At 44.0% G+C, this 20,128-nt stretch overlaps 1 protein-coding gene across 2 annotated transcripts in view; it reads left to right on the forward strand.

Annotated features, from left to right (window-relative positions):
- Positions 1–20,128, forward strand: part of LOC111869807 (putative GPI-anchored protein pfl2) — a 511,967-nt gene that overhangs the window by 303,218 nt on the left and 188,621 nt on the right. The window contains exon 1 of one of the 2 annotated variants that reach the window (XM_023861590.2): positions 636–1,590. The exons of the other annotated variant lie outside the window; for it this stretch is intronic. The gene's annotated coding sequence lies outside the window, so the exon portion shown is untranslated. Of the gene's footprint in view, positions 1–635; positions 1,591–20,128 lie in introns of those variants that run through there. 2 annotated transcript variants of the gene reach the window in all.

A 20,128-nucleotide genomic window follows, 5' to 3' on the forward strand; every position in this document is an offset into this window, starting at 1 on the left:
TGATATAACGATTCAACATTGTTATACTTTCACTTTAAAAGAAACTTAAAGATCGATGTCTAAGGTCAGTCTGTGTAATTAACAATAGGCCTATTCATGGGTGGGCGCCGGCAGGGAAGTGAGGGGGAGGGAGTGACAGGCGAGGCATCTACCCACTTACCGTGATTGTATTTGGAAGATATATCAAAATTGAAAAAAGATGAAAATATGCCGAATATTCATACCAAAACTAGATCAAAGCGCGTTCAGTAAAAATAGTGTTAAACGGCATTAACGTGAACGTGTAAGAAAATTAATTGCCTTGATCCTCCCTGGCTGTTCTCCTTGGAAAGAATCCACGGGCCTGTTTTTGTGACTATCTTGTGGAGAGTCGCTTACGTGCTCCCGTTTGTACATTTTGTTGTACGACTCCCGTGTGGCTTTACGTCACGTGACGTCATCGTTACATAAGCTGACGTCACGATGCTCGCGAAACGGGAGTTCAGGATGCGCGCGCATATCAGCTGTGTTCCTTTTTATTACATTTTTCGTTAGGGGAGGGAAAGGCTTTTGTGTGAACTTATGCGGTGAGATTGTAGAGGCAACGAGGTTGGCGCGGGAGGGTAAGGGTGATATGGCGGAGAAGGGAGAGGGAGAAGATGAACGTTCGTGCTCCTGTGGTTGCTAGTCCGGTTTGGTCGGTCAATGTTTCGCCGCTACAGAGCGGGAGGCGCTGCTGCCGGTTTCTTGGCACTTGGCGTGGAGTGAGGTGGTGGTGTGGTTGACGGCTGTCTGTCTGAAGCGAGGTGGTCAGGACAGATTACGTCACTTCGCAATAATTACTGGAATGTGCCTTCATACAGACAACGTGTATTTACTTGTATCAACCTACATTCTTCATAACACAGAAGCCGAATCGGAACACTGTTCACGTCGTATTCCAGATTAAGAAAACGAAATATTTCCCGCGGTAAAACTTTTCCGTGCGCGGTATGTGAAGTGAGGTAAAGAAACACGGACGTTTTGTTAAGACTGCATGTATGAAGACAGTTTATTTGGGACCCATTTGATGGTGTATGTATTGTCAGAAAGTATGGTGAAGGGACATCTAGAGAAGAGAAGATATTGCCTGTGAGCGTGTTTGATTGTATTGTGGACACTAGTTTGAAGGGTGTGATTTCACGGCAGTCTGTACCTTGCATACACATGCATGCCTTCCTCTATTTAGCTTTCCATTATCGTATTACCTACCTGCCATATGTTGTTGAGTAAAACATTTCCGCGAATACAACAGTGCATCATAATCCTTCATTAACGAGACCCCGAAAGAGAACACCAGCGCTACAAATAGGTCCCAAATTAGCAAGGTTCTGTCAGAATACTGTGCAGTACAGTTTAAACAAGAATTTCTTAAGCGATTCTGGAAACATAACAAAGAAAACGCGAACAGTAAATAAGTGTGCACGGTGAAACGAAAGCAGGGGAGGGAAGAATCGCTTGGAGAGGCCGCAGTGTTGGATATACATTTGTTGCATTGTTCCTGGAGTTTAGAGGCTACGTGTTTTCGTGGGATTGTAATTCCACTTCATTGCAGCAGGAAAAGACAAAGAGGTAAGTTTACGGGAAATATTTATTTTTCTTGTAACCTTCTGAGTTCTTAAGAAGTAATGTAGTACTAAAAAGTTGTGTTTCATCTAACAGTGCCTTCCTGTTCCCCTCCTTTCATTCGATGTAACATATTTTCTTTGAAGGGTTATTTTGCCTTGTTCTCAGTACGGATGATTGCAGCGTCAAATGGGGAGATGATAGACAAACTGGAAAAGTTTTTAAAGGAGGCGTGTCGTAACCTAGCACGGATGATTGCAGCGTCAAATGGGGAGATGATAGACAAACTGGAAAAGTTTTTAAAGGAGGCGTGTCGTAACCTAGCACGGATGATTGCAGCGTCAAATGGGGAGATGATAGACAAACTGGAAAATATTTTAAAGGAAGCGTGTCGTAACCTAAATGAGGAGTCCCGTCTGGAGGCGGTGTAGAATACCTCCACCGTAACCCTGCGAGTCGTAGGAGGCGACGAAAGTGGAATTCACGAATCTGAGACAGTAATATATGGTGGCGAGTTCCAAGGAACTCGGACCCGAGAATGATTGCGCTGACGAGGGCCAACAGAAATTGTAAACGACAGACCCGTCCTCTGGCCAGAAAGAGTGCGCCCCAAATCAATAAACCGGAAACTGTCTGACAGTAATAAAAATCTGGTCGTAAGCCCCAGATGGGTGCTATAATCCAAGATAGATCGGCCGAAGGACCTTCGGTCGTAACTTAGACTCGACTCGACTCGACTAATTGAAGAACTGTCCCGGAATTTGCCTGCAAAGACTGATGGTAACCACGAAAGACCTCAGCTGGGGTAGCTGGTGTCTAGGCTGAAATTCAAACCCACCAGCTCCCGAATACAAGTTGCGGCTGTAACAGCGTGTTCTATTGTAAGATTTGAGGTTTTCACGATGGTGACTATGAAGAAAGCAGTCTTCTGGGATGTGGCGCCGTGTAGATATTGTGTTAACCGACGTTTCGGAGGAACTTATCGCCTCTATCTTCAGGGTAGAAGACAAGAAATCCGCGAGCGAACCAGCGTGAGCAGTTGCATCTGCACCACATCCCAGAAGACTGCTTTCTTAACGTGTTCTATTGTTTTTAATGCTGATTTATTTAACCTGTGATTTACATAATGTCCCTTCGAAATATCAGGCATGCATAGCAACACTTTCTTCTGGAATCAGCGCGAAACGATGCGTTGCGTTATACTGGCTAGTAGCCCGGCTGCTTTAATAAATAAACGACAGAGGGAGACAGCCCAGCGGTCGTAAAGAGATCCCCACGGGATATTGACGCTGGATTGGACCTTTAAACCGTCCCAGAGTGTTCCGTGCATTTCTATAGCGGGAATACAGAGCCCCTTTCGCTGTGTAAAATACAGTGTACACGTCTTATGTTCTGTAACGTGATGCGCTGTTAAAATCTGGATACTGCAGTACCATGCATTGAATGTTACTAGGTAAAGTTGTCCCTGCTCTTAACTAATTAAACATTACACCATGAAGGCGTATGAGGGAGTGAATGTACAGATCCTCGTTTTCTTGACCTCGGCACTAACTGGAGATGAGTGGTCAGCTTCACGCCCCGGGATTGAATGTTACTAGGATAATGAGAACATAAACGCTGATATAAGTCGGTCATGGAGCACACATGGGATATATGAGAAATGCATAGAAAATTTCAGGCTCATCTTTACCGTGTGTCTGATCTTTCCAAAATCAGCATATGAACGAAATTAAGGGGCTGAAATCGATTGTAAAGCAACACATTTGTACACTGCTCCTTTATATAATCCTAAAACAACAGATCTCCTGAGATATAGGCTACTCTTCATAGTGACCTTTGTGAGAACCTCAAGTCCAACAGAAAAATCCTATTCGACCCACAGAGGTCGCTTTATTGTGTCGCGTTTGCTATATAAATCCACATGGTGATGGTAGCCGTGAAGTTCTTTGTATGTGTGTGTGCGTGTGTAACATAATCTAGTGGATTCGAATCCACTGTTGTGCCACGTTAGTGTTTAATAGTTACCCCTTTGCATCTATAGAAAAATCATGCTTCGAACGTACCATTGCATTTTGTAAGACGTAATACAAGGAGAATTATAGCCTAACAGGCAGTAGTTCTACCTGTGACATTTTCCAGTATATTATAGAAATTTACCCCAACTTCGCGAGCCACACGAGGCGGTCATGGAATCCACAGGCTGAGAGCCACTGAGTGGCATTCTGTGATCTGGTGGATAGGTTCCCGTCACAACATCTGTGTTCCGCCACTTCGACGAAAGCGGCCCGCCGTTGAAATTGAGTCATTGCGATCTTTGTCCAGTTTGTCGGAAAAAGTTGAAATAAATGGATGGATTTACCCTAATTGTACACATTGCTCTCAATCTGTTATATAAATATTTTTTATTGATCTTTCGTTTCTCCTAGATGTAATTTAATAATGTTTGCTTTAGGTGTTATTATTATTATTATTATTATTATTATTATTATTTATTTTTTTCCTCGCCTGTCAATGCTAACTATATATTTTTTTAATTATTCTTAATTTGTTGCCCTTATATAGACTGTCGTATTTTGTTCTTTAATTACTTTTGTGTATTTCTGTGTACTCGTGCTAGCTTTGTAATTGGCCTCTGTGCTGTTAAGTTTGCACGTAAATAAACAGTAGGCAGTCACCTAGTGTTAAGGGCTATTCTAGTTCTGTTTTCATGTGCGTTATGATGTACCAGACTTAATCACGAAAGGAGTTGCAGCCCAGTCCGTTAATTGGTTTCGTAAGGGTTTAACCGTCATTAGATAAGAAATATTCTCAAACATTTCTTCTGTCAGTAGCCGTGTTGTTATGCGGGTAAGTTCTGAGGTTTCACTGCGGTCATTGTTCAGACTACCATTTTCTGGGTTGTGACATACGCGGATAACGACGTTTCGAAAGAACATGCTGCTCCGATCTTGAGGGTTAAGATGTGCCGGAGGCAGTATCTTCCTACCGCATGTCAGAAGCCCAGAATCCGAAGGACGGCGTTTTTCTTTAAGCCGAGGGCGTTTTCACCTTCCCCTGAGCTAAGTGCAGTAACATTCAGTATTCTCCTGGCTTCTTTAAAATAATCTTGGGTTCTTCGGTGAGCCTCTGTCTGCCAGCAAGTCTCGACACTCATTAGCAATAAGTTTTATGAGGTTGTTTAACAGTTCGCCTGTCCCCCCGCCCAAGTCAAGGCAAAAATAGAGAATTGGCCGGCCTGCAGGCTCAAGTATGTTAAACAATGACAGTAAATTTGTGTGTGGTTCGTTGTCATCGTTGAGTAGTCCGTCATTCACGTTATAAGTACGAGTTTCTTCATATGAACTTATTTTAAATCCACGTGTTTCTTATTTGAAATTAATGAAGTGTCTCTATGAGTTTCTGGCTTCATTAATACTTTATTTAAGCATCCTGTTGCATTAATATGTCTCTTGTACTCGTATATTTCTACATACACAGACCACTTAACAATATAACTACTCTAGCAGCTTGGAAAGACCAACAGATAATGGTGCATACATAGTAACATTGATAGTAACATAACATCCTCACGAACTGCACAGATAACACGCGTAACACCCACCCAGCAAGTGGAATTCTGCACGAATAAACCCAAAACGAGAAACAGTCTCAAGCAAATAGTTTTTAAACGAATGGACAACGACCACAATGGAAAACATTAACACGTTAATTAATTTTAATTACGGTTAATTAGGAAATATCGCGTTCACACGCGGTACATAATTTTGACATACAGTGCAACAATTTTAGCAGATAGACAACACCTGATGATGGCCGTATACAGGCGAAACATGTAGTGAGGAAGATGGGCGACTAGGTAATAAGTTACACTGAAGATGGAAATTTATGTGTACAAAAGATTTCGTCTTCTTTCATTGTCCCTCATGACATGAAGGACTCTTATACATTTTATAATTAAGCGATCTGCTCTTGCTCCTGTCATACCCCCACTCCCTGACGCTAGTCACAGAGAGGAGGGTTCGTCTAATTTGTTAGTCATTAGGGCAAACTTCTCTCTGAAATACTTATATTTCTTTTTTTGTCTTTTTTTTTTCTTCGTGCCGTCGAATTTATTTCTTAAAAATGGACACGAAGTGCTGCATAAACTGCCATCGGGGGCCTAAAAGAGGGAACATTTTTATTATTTTTACTTATTTCTTAATCTTAGGTATTTAGTTCTATTCGATTTTTGTTATGAGTATTGCAGAATCAGTCTTAATAAATATGTTGAAACAGTCGAAGCAAGACACGGATTTGAGTCAACCAGTACCAGTTTGGTTCGACAACGAAAACAATGTCATACAATTGCGGGTTCAGAGAGAAAGTTCGGACATGTGGCTTAATTGTGTTAAGTATGTCACAATGAAAGAAATTACATTATCTTATTAATAACATTTGGTTCTTTTCAGTCAGTATGCGCCAATAAGCATACCGAAAAAAGAACAAATAAAATGTACCAAAAAACGTGTGAAGAATATGATACCTGCCGGTGCGTTGTATGTTGAGACTCTCCCTGAAACCGTGGGAGTACCGTAAAATGCGTTTCCTTGAAGCTCTGGGAACCAAAGCACTCGCACTGTAGACAGTGAAGGGCTGCAAATAAAGAGTGTCCGGATGAAAGGTATCCAAAATAAAGTCGTTATATCACAGAAATAATTTATTATACACATTAATGGGTTACGCCATTACAAAGGGAAACTATCAAAGTTTTTTCTGCTTATATAACTTTCTCAATAAATTTAATTGTGGGCTCTCTTGGTGGCACGACAAATATCCAGACGATATTCGACCTCGTTCCACGTTGCTTGAAGCATGTTTGGTGTTATCGTAGCCACAGCGTCCCTTATGCGGGCTTTCGGGTGTTGCAGGTCGTTGATCTTAACCTGGTAGACAATGTTCTTCACATAATCTCACAAGAAGAAATTCACTGGGGTTAAATCTGGCGATCTAGGAAGCGAAGCGATTGGTCCACCTCTGCCAGTTTATGTCCCAGTCATCTCTCTGTCCAGGTGATTCCCAACATGGTGGCAGAAATGTGGCGGCGCATGCGCGTGAGCCGATTATATATAAAAAAAAGAAATTCAGAGTTTTCCTTTCCGATGACATAAACCGGATATGTGTATGACAGTTTCCGAGGTATACATTTTGTATTTTGGATACCTTTCATCCGGACACCCGGTAGTTCCAATCTATAAAAATATTTACTGGTTCCTGAAAACTGTCAGAATTTAATATATTGAAGAGTTGTATCTCTGGAATATAACGCCTTGTAGGTGGATGAAAGTAAACCGACGTTTCGGAGGACTATATCCTCTCCATCTTCAGGGTCGAAGAGTAAGCCAAGGAAGAAACCAGCAAGAACAAGTTTCTGCTTGCTGTCTGCTTCATGCTGTTTCATTGCTTGGCCCTGAAGATGGAGACGATGTTGATCCGCAATGTCGGTTGACGTTCACCAGACTACACGGTTTTATATCATCGTACTTACCAATACGAGAACCTCAAATCCAACAGAAAAGATACATTTTTCTAAACTTAAAGATAGCAAGCAGCCCCGGAATTTAATCTACCCTTAACTTCATTGTAAATAACATTTTGATTTGTTACCGTCACATTAGAATGATTCGTTTGATAATTTTATGTCATGAAAGGTGTATTAATAATTAAAATTTATTTATAATTTTATTGATAATTCCATGTAGTGGCTGAGTATTACCTTAAGCTAAGGGCTGTCGAACTGTGTGATACTTCGACTCCGTAGAATAATTAATTTACGCGACATCACCCTTTCCGTCTATGCCCCACTGTTGCAGGTCCCTGGCAGTCTGTACGGTCTGTACGGTGACAGTGGGAACCTAGGCAGCTTTACGGCCTCTCGACATCTGCAGTAAGCTATAATAGGTTCCTCTATAGTCGCAAAAAGAATTGCGAAATGTTTCTTCTGCTACATCTACGTTTTCCTATAGTAACTATATCAAATCATGCTGACCTGTCTGTATTTTAAGCAACTCTTTGAGAAGTCTGTGATGCTCCTTAGAATACATCGCGAATTCCTTTGGAAGCCGCAAGAAGCCGTTCCCTAGGATTTGTTCCCGTGCTTGTAATGTCTAGAAGCTGAATATGAAATGTCACTGGGCTGCGCAACCAGTTTCAACTCAATGTAGAAATACGTGGAAGCGCAATGCATCTGTGTGCACATTTCACGTCGGTGTCCAGTTTAATCGATAGCAGGTGGCGGTGAAGTACTGATACCCATAATTAAGCCATCGACCGTTAATAAATCCCGTTTCGTCTTGTCTCGTATAGCGACATTTCAGTGACAGTATATGAAGTGTGTTTTGAGAGGCTTGCAGATTTTCATTCGTGTTGTAATGATCAAGGGAGCTCGACAATCTGACATAATGGTGTAGAATCATTCATGAGAATCCAGCAGTTGCTCAGCCACTCACGACTTCCCAGCACTTCATGGATCTCGAAGGTTAATTACCGTGTTCACAAGATCCCCCCAGTGGGCCCTGTTCAGAAGAATACAGCCCATATTGCATCCCATGCTCTACCGCTTTTTTTTTTTATTTTATGATGATGCCCTTAAATGGACTATATCACGTAGTGGGGTAGGATGGTGCCGGTCACGGTAGCCGAGCGATCTAAGGCGTGCACTTTCTTAGCTCGCTCGGAAGCCGAGATCGTGGGTTCGAATCCCACTCAGGGCATGGATGTTTGTGTGCGTTTTTCTGTGTTTGTCTACAGGTAGAAGCCTTGTGACGAGCTGATCACTTGCCCAAGGAGTCCTACCGAATGTGTAAGATATAGTAAACCGAAGTGAAACGGAGGGTTTCATGGAGGTAGGCCTAGGCCCAAATTGGGGCTGTAGCGCCACAGAAAAAAAAAAGGTAGGATGGGAGATGAATGATGAATCGGAAAGGATTTGGAAGAGAACGATGGTCAAGAGGATATGCATCATAGGCCAGTGCGTGGCGAATGTGAATATTCTGTTGCCAAAAAGTAGGAGCTTTTCACTTGGGCCCCTCCCCAAAATATTGCGATTTTCTCGGAAAACAGCTCGAAAGAATTTGAACAAGTTTCAGCATTTTATGGAGATCACCTCCCTGAATGAAACTGCACTGATAATATCTTTGGGAAAACACTGGGGGCCCAAACGCAAAATATCGTTTCTCTCGAAAACGGTAGGACGATTGTCGCTTAGAGAAGTAAAGGACCGAAGTGATATTTTGTAGGTCACAACATCCTAAAGGTTAACGTGTTATTTTATGGTAGTGCTAGGCCCTGATTCGTCAAGCATTTAAGAGAAAGTACGTGCATTATCCTTGCACCGATTCTTAAACTTGCGGCACTGAAAGTGAAATGTTTCTGTGTTGTACGTCCCCCAGTTCGATTCTCATTTTCTAGAATAATTATAATCCCAATAAAAACGTGGAGATGACATAACCATAGAATATAATGTTCTATTTCTAACAATCATCTATTCGTATAGAGTGCAGCATATACTTGTATGTGTAACGACGTATCAGTCGAATTGCAGCAGACTCAGCGTTGCTATTCACGTAATTTGTGGCATAATTACACCGTCAACTGGACTTCAATTAGGCCGTGCGTAGAGAGACTCTTGCTTGGAGGCGTCCTGCCGACTGAAGTACAGTTCTCCACTTCTGCCCAACTTCTCGCATCATGTTTCTTACGGTCAGGGTGAGCTGCCCTCCCATTAATTGAAAAAAATCAGAGTAAAATAAAAACAATTTTCTTTTACACATACGAGTATAAAAATATTTTATAAGCATGAGATTTTTATATTGTTATATGTACACCGACTGCTAGGCAGCGGTTTCGTGAAAAAGTTCCCACGAAGACAGATTCTTGGTAAACAGACTGTTGCTAGGTTACGCAACAATAGTTGAGGCTGTGTTTTCTATGCGGTCTGCGCCAAGCAACAGTGGAATAACGGGGTTATGCAATCCATTTCTAAGCAACGGCTGGGTAAACATATTTCCGCGTATCGGACCGTGCTCTGAAACGGTGACGTCATCAACAATAGAGACGGTGATTTTTGTGGGTTCTGTGCAGAGTGCTAATAAGAGAAGGAAGTAACAGACCGTGACCCTGCGAGTCATAGGAGGCGACGAAAAGGGAAGTCTCAAATCTGAGACCGTAAAATATGGTCACGAATCCCAAAGGACTCGTACCCGAAAAAGACTGCGCTGGCAAGGGCCACCAGCATATACAAAATACAGACCCATCCTTTCGTCAGAGAGGGCGCCCAACGAAAACAAGACTGTAACTGTCAAACAATAATAAATATCTGGGGCTCCACACCAAGAATTACTGACTGACCGACCGTCAGTCGCAATGTGACTTTGACTTTGAATTCCTTCAAGGGTAGTTACGAGTCAGCCGTAAGCTGGAGGAGTGAGTCCAGAAGAATTTTTAGTTCCGAGGTTCCAGAGTGTCTGAAGGCGAAAGAGCAGACTTCATAGTGATTTGAGGTGCTGCTTCCTGTATTGAAATCCGTTGCCAGAAGACGACTAGTGAAGACTGAATGCTAGCGCGTTTGCGGCGGTGAAGTGGAAAGTGTGTAAATCAGCGATAGAGCTATATTTTAGTATGATTAAGAGATCTGGTAACCAAAGCGCTAATAAATCCAATCATCCGAACTAGAAGCCGTTATATTCGTCACGCGTACCACCCTACACGTGACAATATTATCACTATGAAATTTCACTTTACCATTGCTGCGAATTTTCGAGCCTTAACATTTTGCAGTAACACAAGCAGTATAGCCATACTACGACATAGGTGGGTGCCTTATCACCACGACATGGCGCGTCCTCAGGTTGCGGATGGAGGAGCCGGCCTCCAGATTTGGAACGTAGCTGTGAATATATTGGATAAGCAGTCGTGGACAGCCGACAAGGGGTAGTACTCCAGCTTGGGGGTTAACTGAGTAATGTCACGAAAACCTCAGTCAGAATAGCCGGTATGCCGACCAAGATTCGAACGAGCACTTCCCTAATACGGGTCTAGAGCGTTACCACCATACCAGTGGATTTTTCTGGAACACTCTATCCTTTAAGTAACGCCTCAGAAAATAATCGCAAGAGTGTAAGTCCGGTGACGTTTGTGGCCACGAAATTCCTCCCAGTATCTCAGGATAGCGAGCGGTTCGACTGGACTGCCTCCTCAAAAATGCGACGAGGAGGCGACTTACGGCATTGCTGGTGTGAGGCGTTGCACCCTCTTGTTGAAATCAGGCAGGATTCATTGGAATGGCAAATTACACCAGGAAAAGGACAGATTCATCCCTCATCAGACTGAGTGAAACGTCAGAAGTGTCTATAACATCGACAGACACAGGACTGAATATTCCAGTGCGCAATAATGCACACCATACGGTAGCTCTCTGTTGACCCAGTGGGTTAGCAACGGTAAGCCCTGCCTCCTCTGAGGCCAAAGTCGGTCGTTTTTCTTGCTATTGTAGCCGCTCAAGCAAGGGCCGTGCCATAGCTCAGGTGGTTAGTCGCCGGCTTGCCACCGCGAGTTGTCCGGGTTCCAGCCCAGGTCAGGTCATGTGGGATTTGTGGTTGGCAACATGGCTCTGGGACAAATTTTCTCCTAGTACTTCGGTATCCCCTACAAATTCACATTCTACCCCCAACTCCACACTCATCATCTATCAACCCGGGGCTGGTACAATAGGCCAAATATGGGCCAACGTACCAAATGGACTCAGTCTCACCCAACCCTAAGAAATTAAAAAAAAAATTAAGGTCATCCAACCAGAAGTCTGTTTCATCGGCAAACCGTATTCTAGACAGCCGGATTGCCCCCGGTATCCCCCTATACTTCCTCGCAAAACCGTAACGCGTTGCTGTTCCCTCTTCCGACAATGGCAGACTCAGCTGTGTTCTGCGCAGACACAGCGGCAAGTCATCACGACAGATTTCCCATGCAGTGCTGGTTGAAACCCCAGTCTGTTTTGCTAAACGCCTCACGCTTTGTCCTCTTGTCATTGCTTCCCGTGCAGCACCGGTAACTTCTTGCGTACGAACAGACGCGTCGCGTTGGCGTCCCTTCGCACATGCAGCTCTGTCTCCTGTAGGTAATGTCTGTCAATGGTGCAACACGGACAGAAAATTCTCGATGATGCTGGCTGTCGACGGCAACACGAGAAAATCCAGAAATGTAAAACGTTTCGATAACAAACACGTCCTGATCCGTCGTACATGACACCATCTTATTACTCAGTTCAGGGTTGCCAACAGCGTCAATAATATTTTCCAAATATATAGAACGATTTGTGGAAGATTCATATAGTATCTTTTAGTACGAAAGAAGTGATACGTACAGATTTCAAAGTGTCAGATACAGGGTTCGATTCCCGGAGCTACCAGATTTTCTGAGAAGTAGTGGGTCTGGAAAGGGATCCACTCAGCCTCGTGTTGATAACTGAGGAGCTGCTTGAAATAGCGGCTCCGGTCTAGAAAACCGAGATTAACGGCCGTGTGGATCCGTTGCGCTGACCACGTGACACCCTCTATCCGCAAAAGTTGGCACTAACTTCGCCGACAAGCGGCGGTCGCTCAGTCGGTAAAGTTCGCTTGCTGACTACAGGCCACGGAGCTTGTTTTTGTTCGCTTGTCAGATGATGAAACTGTCTTCAGAAGAAAAAATGAAGCCCTAAAATTCTCTACGATCCAGTTATGCATATATTTGTGGTTTAGTTGACGATGCCGTCAGTATTGTAGGAGACTACACGTAACGTCAGATGACAGGATAATTTAATGAACAGTGAACTGGAAAGAATGTCGAAGGAACGGCTGTGGCCTAATTTGAGGTACTAACCCAACATTCGGCTCTAGGAACAGAGGAAAACCAAGGAAGACCTCAGTCAGGGTAGCAAGTATCGCGACAAAGATGTGAACCGGTTATTTCTGGAATACAAGCACGAAGGGAGCCAATGGGCACTTTCATATCAGACCCGGTCAAAGTCAGTGCAAATTTTCCACAGCGAGAAGGACGCTACACAGAGAGTCCGCACACCTACACATGTGACAAGGACATGAGGACTCGCTGTTGGCAAGGCACATGCACGTTTGTGTACAGATCTGATCAGAATGTTTATTAGCAGGTCTGTTTTTTCAGTTGGTGAACTATTCTCGGGTAGAAGTTTTCTCTGTGCTTAACTATGAAGCACTCGAAGGCGTATGGGGGAGTGGTTTCCCTTTTACCGCGATTCTCCCGTCGCCATGTGCTCAAATTAGAGGAGCCGATGTTGCCCTGCTACCGATCACAGAACAGGCTTCGCTCGCTCAAACACTGGTGAACTATTCTCGGGTAGAAGTTTTCTCTGTGCTTAACTATGAAGCACTCGAAGGCGTATGGGGGAGTGGTTTCCCTTTTACCGCGATTCTCCCGTCGCCATGTGCTCAAATTAGAGGAGCCGATGTTGCCCTGCTGCCGATCACAGAACAGGCTTCGCTCGCTCAAACACTGGGATCATGGGTTCGAATCACACTAGGGGTATGGATATCTTTGTGCGTTCATTCTGTGTTTGTAATGTTCTGTGTGTAGGTAGCGGCCTTGCGACGGGATGATACCCCCTTCAAGGGTCCTACCGACTGTGTATATAGATTAAGAAACTGAAAAAGCAGCCAAGGTCCACAAGGGCTGTAGAGCCATAGATAGATAGGTGGATGGATATATAGATATTGCTCTGCCTGTGACCTAACCGGAAGAGGGAGAAAGCTGTATAAAAAGGATCTTCATAATTTGTAATCTTTAACAAATATAAGCGAATGAAATGGGTCCGTGAACAAAACTTAAATATCTTCAAATGAAGATGAAGATAGGTACTGTAATATCACTTTTATTTATTATGTAAAGGTGATGCTACCTGTTTCGACTTTTGCTAGGTTATCATCAGGCGTTACAAGAAAATCAAATCAAGTTCTTGAATTGTAAGATTTGAACTTTTCACGGCTTTGACTATGAAGAGTGTCGTCTTCTGGGATGTTTCGCCGTGTAGATATTTTGTTAAATCGCCTCCATCTTCAGGGTATAAGAAATCCGCGAACGATGAACCAGCGTGAGCAGGAAACCAGTAGAAGCAGGCGGGAGGCACAGCTTGCTTCGCTTACTTTTCGACCCTGAAAATGGAGGCGATATGTTCCTTCTAAACGTCGGACTCTCTCTCAGCTTCACTGCAATTAAACCTATAGAATTTGTGATCTGCTAGTTATTTGTATATTACGGTTTTGTCCCACATTTTGCTGACGAAACATGATCGTGCACTAATAACAGCCTCGGGAATTAATATAGCGTCATTAAATGTTCTAATAAGCCATTAACAACAGAGGTTTGTGCCAGTATGGCAGAATTAGCCTGTTGCCGTGCTTATGCCTTGCAGAGTACCCCGTTAGAAAGTGTACCGAGGCCCTGCAAGTGGAAACACTTTCGTGCTTGCATTGTGAAGTGCCAGCCTTTCTCTTTAGAACTCCAGTAGAGAGACAACTGCCTTCGTGTTTGGATGGATGTGTTTTGTTTCCTTTGGACTCGACGGCCTGAAAGGTAAGGCGCGGCAGAAGAACCTGAAAGAGGCGCATCCCACTGTAATGATTTCTAAGTTGTCTTACGTCATCCATTGTGTCGCAATTAGCAGTTGTCATAGAGATTATCACTCGTATATTGTTGGTCCTAATGAAAAGGAATCGCTTAGGCCGTGAGGTGACAGGCTATAAGCTGGTCTAGCGGGGTTCGATTCCTGGCAGTATCAGAGGATTTTCTTTTCCTCGCCACTTTGAGACCGATTTTTTATTGGGTTGTTTAACGATGCTTTCTGTAGATACTGTATAGAATCAGATGTAAGGATGAGTAGTGAACGACGGATTGAAAAGAATTTTGAAGGAAGCAGTCATAGCCTAATGCAGGTGTTATCCCAGCATTTTCTTGGAGAGCCTGAGGAATCCACGAAATAGCTTAATCAGGATATCCGGTATACCGTCCGAAATTCTAGCAGAGCACGTCGCGGGCACAATTCTGGAATGTTACCGTTAGACCATCCTGCTCGGCTGAGACCAGTATAAAAATGCAAATAATGGTCGAAACTGCAAGTCTCAATCTTCTGGAAGAAAATGACAGTTATTGCAAGAACTTAGATGTACAAGAAATAAATAATGAACGGTTAAGCAAAAATAAAATTATGCAGTACCCTAAACAAAAGGCAACATAAACAAAACAATAGAAAATAGAAACCAAATCAAACAAACCAAAAATAAAGAAAACAGACCCTTATAAAATATATCCTCAAAGTTTCTTTTCCGCAACTAAACAAACTAATTATTCGCATTGACTGTGGATCCTACTGACTTTGTATTGATACCGGGTGCTCTTTCACCGGGGTTAAGTGACGGGAGCGTGAAGCTTCTCCCCGTCCAGTGATCAGACAGTGATTCTGTAACTCCGCTTCCCCATACGTCCTTATTTTTATGGTCAAGGATAATATCATCGTTTCAATTCGGTTTTCGAAAGGACAGGCTCATGGACACTGCTTACTGTTTCGTAAGGTCTGAAGTAGTTAATTGCGTTAGAGTTCTCTACACGCGGTTCGCTCTGTATTCCTTTATTCCTGGTTTCTTGCTTTTTGTTTTAATGCTAGTGGGGTGGGACTAAGTACCTTGCTTACTTCAGCTTACTCTTCGACCTTGAAGATTGAAGCGATACGTTCCTCGGAAACGTCGCTTGTCTCCTCCCGAAATACGCCCCAGAATACTAGACTGTTCTTGATTAGTTGCGGTTCCTAATATTCTTCCTTTGTCGAATTAGCCACTTTGGTCTGTTAAAGGTAAAGTTGTCCCTGTGCTTAACTAATTGAGCACAACGCCGTGAAGGCGTATGGTGGAGTGGATGTATAAATCTACATTTTCTTGACCTCTGCATTAGGTGCAGGTGAGTGGTCAGCTTCACACCCTTGCCGCTTTACCCCCGGGGAAAGAGCTCCCGGTACCCATTGGATAGGAGGTTGGGTGGACCCCAGAGCCAGCCTGGACGACTTGGAGGAGAGAAAATTCTTGGCCCCACCGGGACTAGAACTCCTACGAATTTTACAGGTAGCCCATCCCACGCACTCTGTCTCCATGCATGCCCCGAGAGGAATGCGTACCTGCGATCTGAGTGTTCTAGCGGTAGATGGCATTGCTCTCCTTAGTCAGCACTGCTGTGTGCCTTGTGCAATGGAAGTAACGTGGAAATGTCTCGGATAACAACAGCACGTGTATGGCCTGTTGCGGTGTCATGTGCTGTTTAATTACACAGCTCAGTAGTTATAGCGACGGGCGGCCGAGTAAACGGGGTTCGATTCCCGGCAGTGGCAAGAGATTCCTCTCTTTTTTCACGTCCATACTGGTTTTGGGGCCCACAAACCCTCCTATACTGTGAAAACCAGGGGCTCTTTCGCCGGAGCGGGTGAAGCGACAGAGGTACGAGGCTGATCATGTCCATCTATTTCCGAAATTAAGACAGCGCAGAGAGTCTACTTGGCAGGATAACTAATTTTTTAAGCACAGGGTCAGTGTTCCCTGTAAAGAGCAGGAATACACAATGCCTAGTTTCTGCCATTCAAATTTGAATCCCTGACATCATCAGTAATCTGTCAGACGACAGGTCCACAGTCTTTTCCAAAATAATTCCTCCACTTAATGCGATCTAGAGCTTTCTCCTTCAAACGATAGTATCCTCTTCTGTCCCCAAGGTCATCCAGCATCTTCTTACGTCTTCTTCCTCATCTTCTTGTCACTTCTATCCGCCCCTCTATCTTTCCTTCAATAACTTCTTTTAGAAGGCAGTTTCTGCGTAAAACATGACCAATCTTGTAACGCCTGCATGACATTTCCCCTAGAAACACTCCCCCCCGGAGATCCGATTGGTGGAGTAGTTTCCTTGACAAATGATTCCTCAAATCCCTAAAATATATATTCTTGTATCAAAAACTGAAAAATACTGAACTCCGTGGCTTGAGTTCGCAAGCGCACTATACCGACCGAGCGACCGCCGCTTGTCGGCGAAGTTAGTGCCAACTTTAGTGGATAGAGGGTGTCGCGTGATCAGCGCAACGGATCCCCACGGCCGTTAATCTCGGTTTACTAGACCGGAGCCGCTATTTCCTTGAAGTACCTCCTCAATTATCCTCATGAGGCTGAGTAGACTCCGTTCCAGACCCACTACTTCTCAGAAAATCTGGAATCGCCAGGAATCGAACCCGGGACCTCTGGATCTGTATCCAGGTACTCTAATCACTATACCACAGAGGTGGTCAGTTCGCAATTAAATTACAAGGATCTTTTCTGACTTAAAAGTAAATTCACTTTTCGGTCTTAAAAGTTCTGTCCCTCAGGTTAAATATAAACCGGTTAAGTACCTGTACATGAACCCAGTGTACCTTGTCCTGTCTCTGTAGCTCTACGTCACAAACCCCAGACAGCGAAGCTACTGTAGTATTCGAACAGGAAGGTGCTTGAGTGTATGGCTTGCGGCGCCGAGAGGAATGGAACTCTGCTGTTGCCACACATCGCATTGGAATGACACGACGTACATCAGCAGTACAGTTAGAATAAAGTAACAAGAGCGAGAGGGAAGGATTCGAGAGGAGCAAAGGTAGCAGGATTACTCCATCTTCCTCACTCCGCTACCCGCTCCGTCGCGTTTTCAATGTTCGCTTTCTGCGCACTGAAGGCCAGAAGGCTTAAATGAAAGTGTGTGAATTGGCAGTGTCTTGCCTTCCCCTCTCTCCCATCAAATAATTAGCAGATTACAAACGAGTCCTTAGCTTCGCGGTGCGAAATCTGACTCACGGGTCCTTCATTTTTAAAAACACAAGAAGTTCATTAACACTGAATAACCACACCGTGCGTTTAATTTTTATGAAAGCTGACGAAATTATGTCGTGAACTGGACGAGAGAACGTGCTATAGCAGCAGTGAAGGCTGGTTCACGCTGATGTGACTGTGATGACGCAACATTGCTCGCTACCGAGCCGCGAGACGCTAACAGCTACATGCCTTCTTGCTTGAATCCCGGAACAGTAGTCCTGCAACAGATTTGTCGCACCTGCAACTTGCCGGACCGTAAAACTGAGCAGTGTTGATGAATGAAGCAGCTGGAACTAATCCGACAAATGTTCTTGGTTGATGTAGCGTTTCTCTCTTTCATGCATCATTCTGATCACAATTAGGTCGGGGTTTGCGAGTCCTAGAAGGAAGGCCGCACGCGTCACACAGCCAGGCCTAGCAACACGATAACAGCAAATGACTGCGAGAATCAAGTTCTTAATTCCAGCAAATATATTTCTCGTATGTTACATACCCGATACACGTCCATATTTTTAATTAAATTGGGTCCTGACTAAGTAAAACATGGTGAAGTATTCCATCTAAAGCAAATGTTTTATTCCGAGCCTCACGTTCAACACAGCCGTACGATTGCCGAAGAAAAACAACTTTCTAATTTATGTTCTCTAAGTAACACTGTCGCCGTCTTCATTAAGCTGCAAGTGGGGCATTAGAGTGTGGAATGAAAGTGAGACAAATTGCAGGGGATTCTTTTAATATTGGATCAAAGCAGTGCTGTTGATCTGAGTGTACTGCAGCATATAAAGCATTTTTACTTGGCCCAGCACACCAAACACGGCACAGACAGACACACACACACACACACACCTGGGTATTCGTCAATTCAAATCTATAACTCTCAGCAATTCCAATTCCAGAACACGTGTTAATACCAGAACTGCCGGTCCCGGGATAGCTGAGTCGGTACAGGGAGCAGGCTACAGGCTCTACGTCTGACTCCTGCATCTTTATTGCTATTTACGCTAGTGTAACACTCGTTGATAATTCAGAAGGATGTCTCTTCATCTGTTACATAAGCTTTCGTACTACTAACTTTCCCTTCATTCTCCTGTATTCATTTCCAAACCTATATGTTATCGAACGATGCATCGAAGCCGACTTTAAGGCCATCTCCCACAAATAACACGCATAAAAATCAGTCGTAAACCGTCTCCTTTATACAGCATGCTACACTTCACATATCCACATAAAAAATATAGATTCTCAGAATATACACGATACCCTGAAACAAAAGACCCATGGTTCGTTTGCTACCTATTATAAACCTAACGTTCATACGTCTACGACTCTCGACAATTCATTGTCATGATCATCCGAAATTGTATAATTCCAGACCTTTCATCTTGCCATTACATTACTTTTTATGTATATAAAGAAGTGACCGACCCCCTGGTCTAGTGTTCAGAGTTCCTGGCTTCGATTCCCGGCGCTACCAGCTTTGCTGATAAGTAATGGGTTTGGAACGGGATCCACTCAGCCTCGTGAGGATAACTGAGGAGCTATTTCAAGGAAATAGCGGCTTCGGTCTAGAAAACCGAGATTAACTGCCGTGGGGATCCGATGCGCTGACCACGTGACACCCTCTATCCGCAAAAGTTGGCACTAATTTCGCCAACAAGCGGAGGTGGCTCGGTCGATATAGTTCGCTTGCAGACTACAGGCCACGGAGTTTGCTTCTTTGTTTGCTTATGTCGTGTCCACTTCGGGACATGTCCCTATTAGGTGACTCGGTCTTGGAAATTCCGCCCCCACTCACCGCCTGTTCTCCTGAAGGTCTGTACAAATAATTTTAAGGCCTCATGTACCGTCAGTGCACGGCAGACGGTGGATACAAGGCTAAGTGACACGGTGGCCACACGAACGGAGTTTCCACGTTGGTAAGCGTTTGTTTCCTGCGGCAGCTGTAAGCGCATTCCACGTAGGTAGAGGTACACTGGCTACATGGAATTTGTTTACCTCTATTTTTACGTCAAACACAGAAGTGGTGAAGAAGGTGGAGGCTCTGTTCTTCACTTTGTGAAAGATTATTGACTGGAACCAGCCTCGTGCACTAAAGACGTGACCGGGGAAATTTCCAATTATATTTGTTTCCGTCAGCACAACTTCTGTAGAGTTACACTACACATTGAGTGTAATGCTACCATATACAAAACAAAACATACAAGCTCCGTAGCCTGTAGTCCGCAAGCGAACTATACCGACCGAGAGACTGCCTCTTGTCGGCAAAGTTAGTACCAACTTTTGCGGATACAGAGTGTCGCAACGGATTTCAAGGGCAGTTAATCTCTGTTTTCTAGACCGCAGCCGCTCTTTCCTTGAAATATTATTCTCACGAGGCTGAGTAAATCCTCTTCCAGACCCACTACTTCTCAAAATCTGGTAACGCCGGGAATCGAACTCGGACCTCTGGATCTGTAGCCAGGAATTCTGGCCACTAGACTACAGAGGCGGTCAGATACTTACATACTTACTTACTTACTCATGGAGCTGAGCCCTTCTGGAGGAGCTGCCAATTCTGCAGCTATTCAAGAATTTCCCAGCATTTTATGGAACCCGAAGGTTCATTACCGTGTTCACAAAAGTCCTCCACT

The sequence above is a fragment of the Cryptotermes secundus genome, unplaced genomic scaffold (assembly GCF_002891405.2).
Source record: "Cryptotermes secundus unplaced genomic scaffold, Csec_1.0 scaffold173, whole genome shotgun sequence".
Lineage (NCBI taxonomy): Eukaryota > Metazoa > Arthropoda > Insecta > Blattodea > Kalotermitidae > Cryptotermes > Cryptotermes secundus.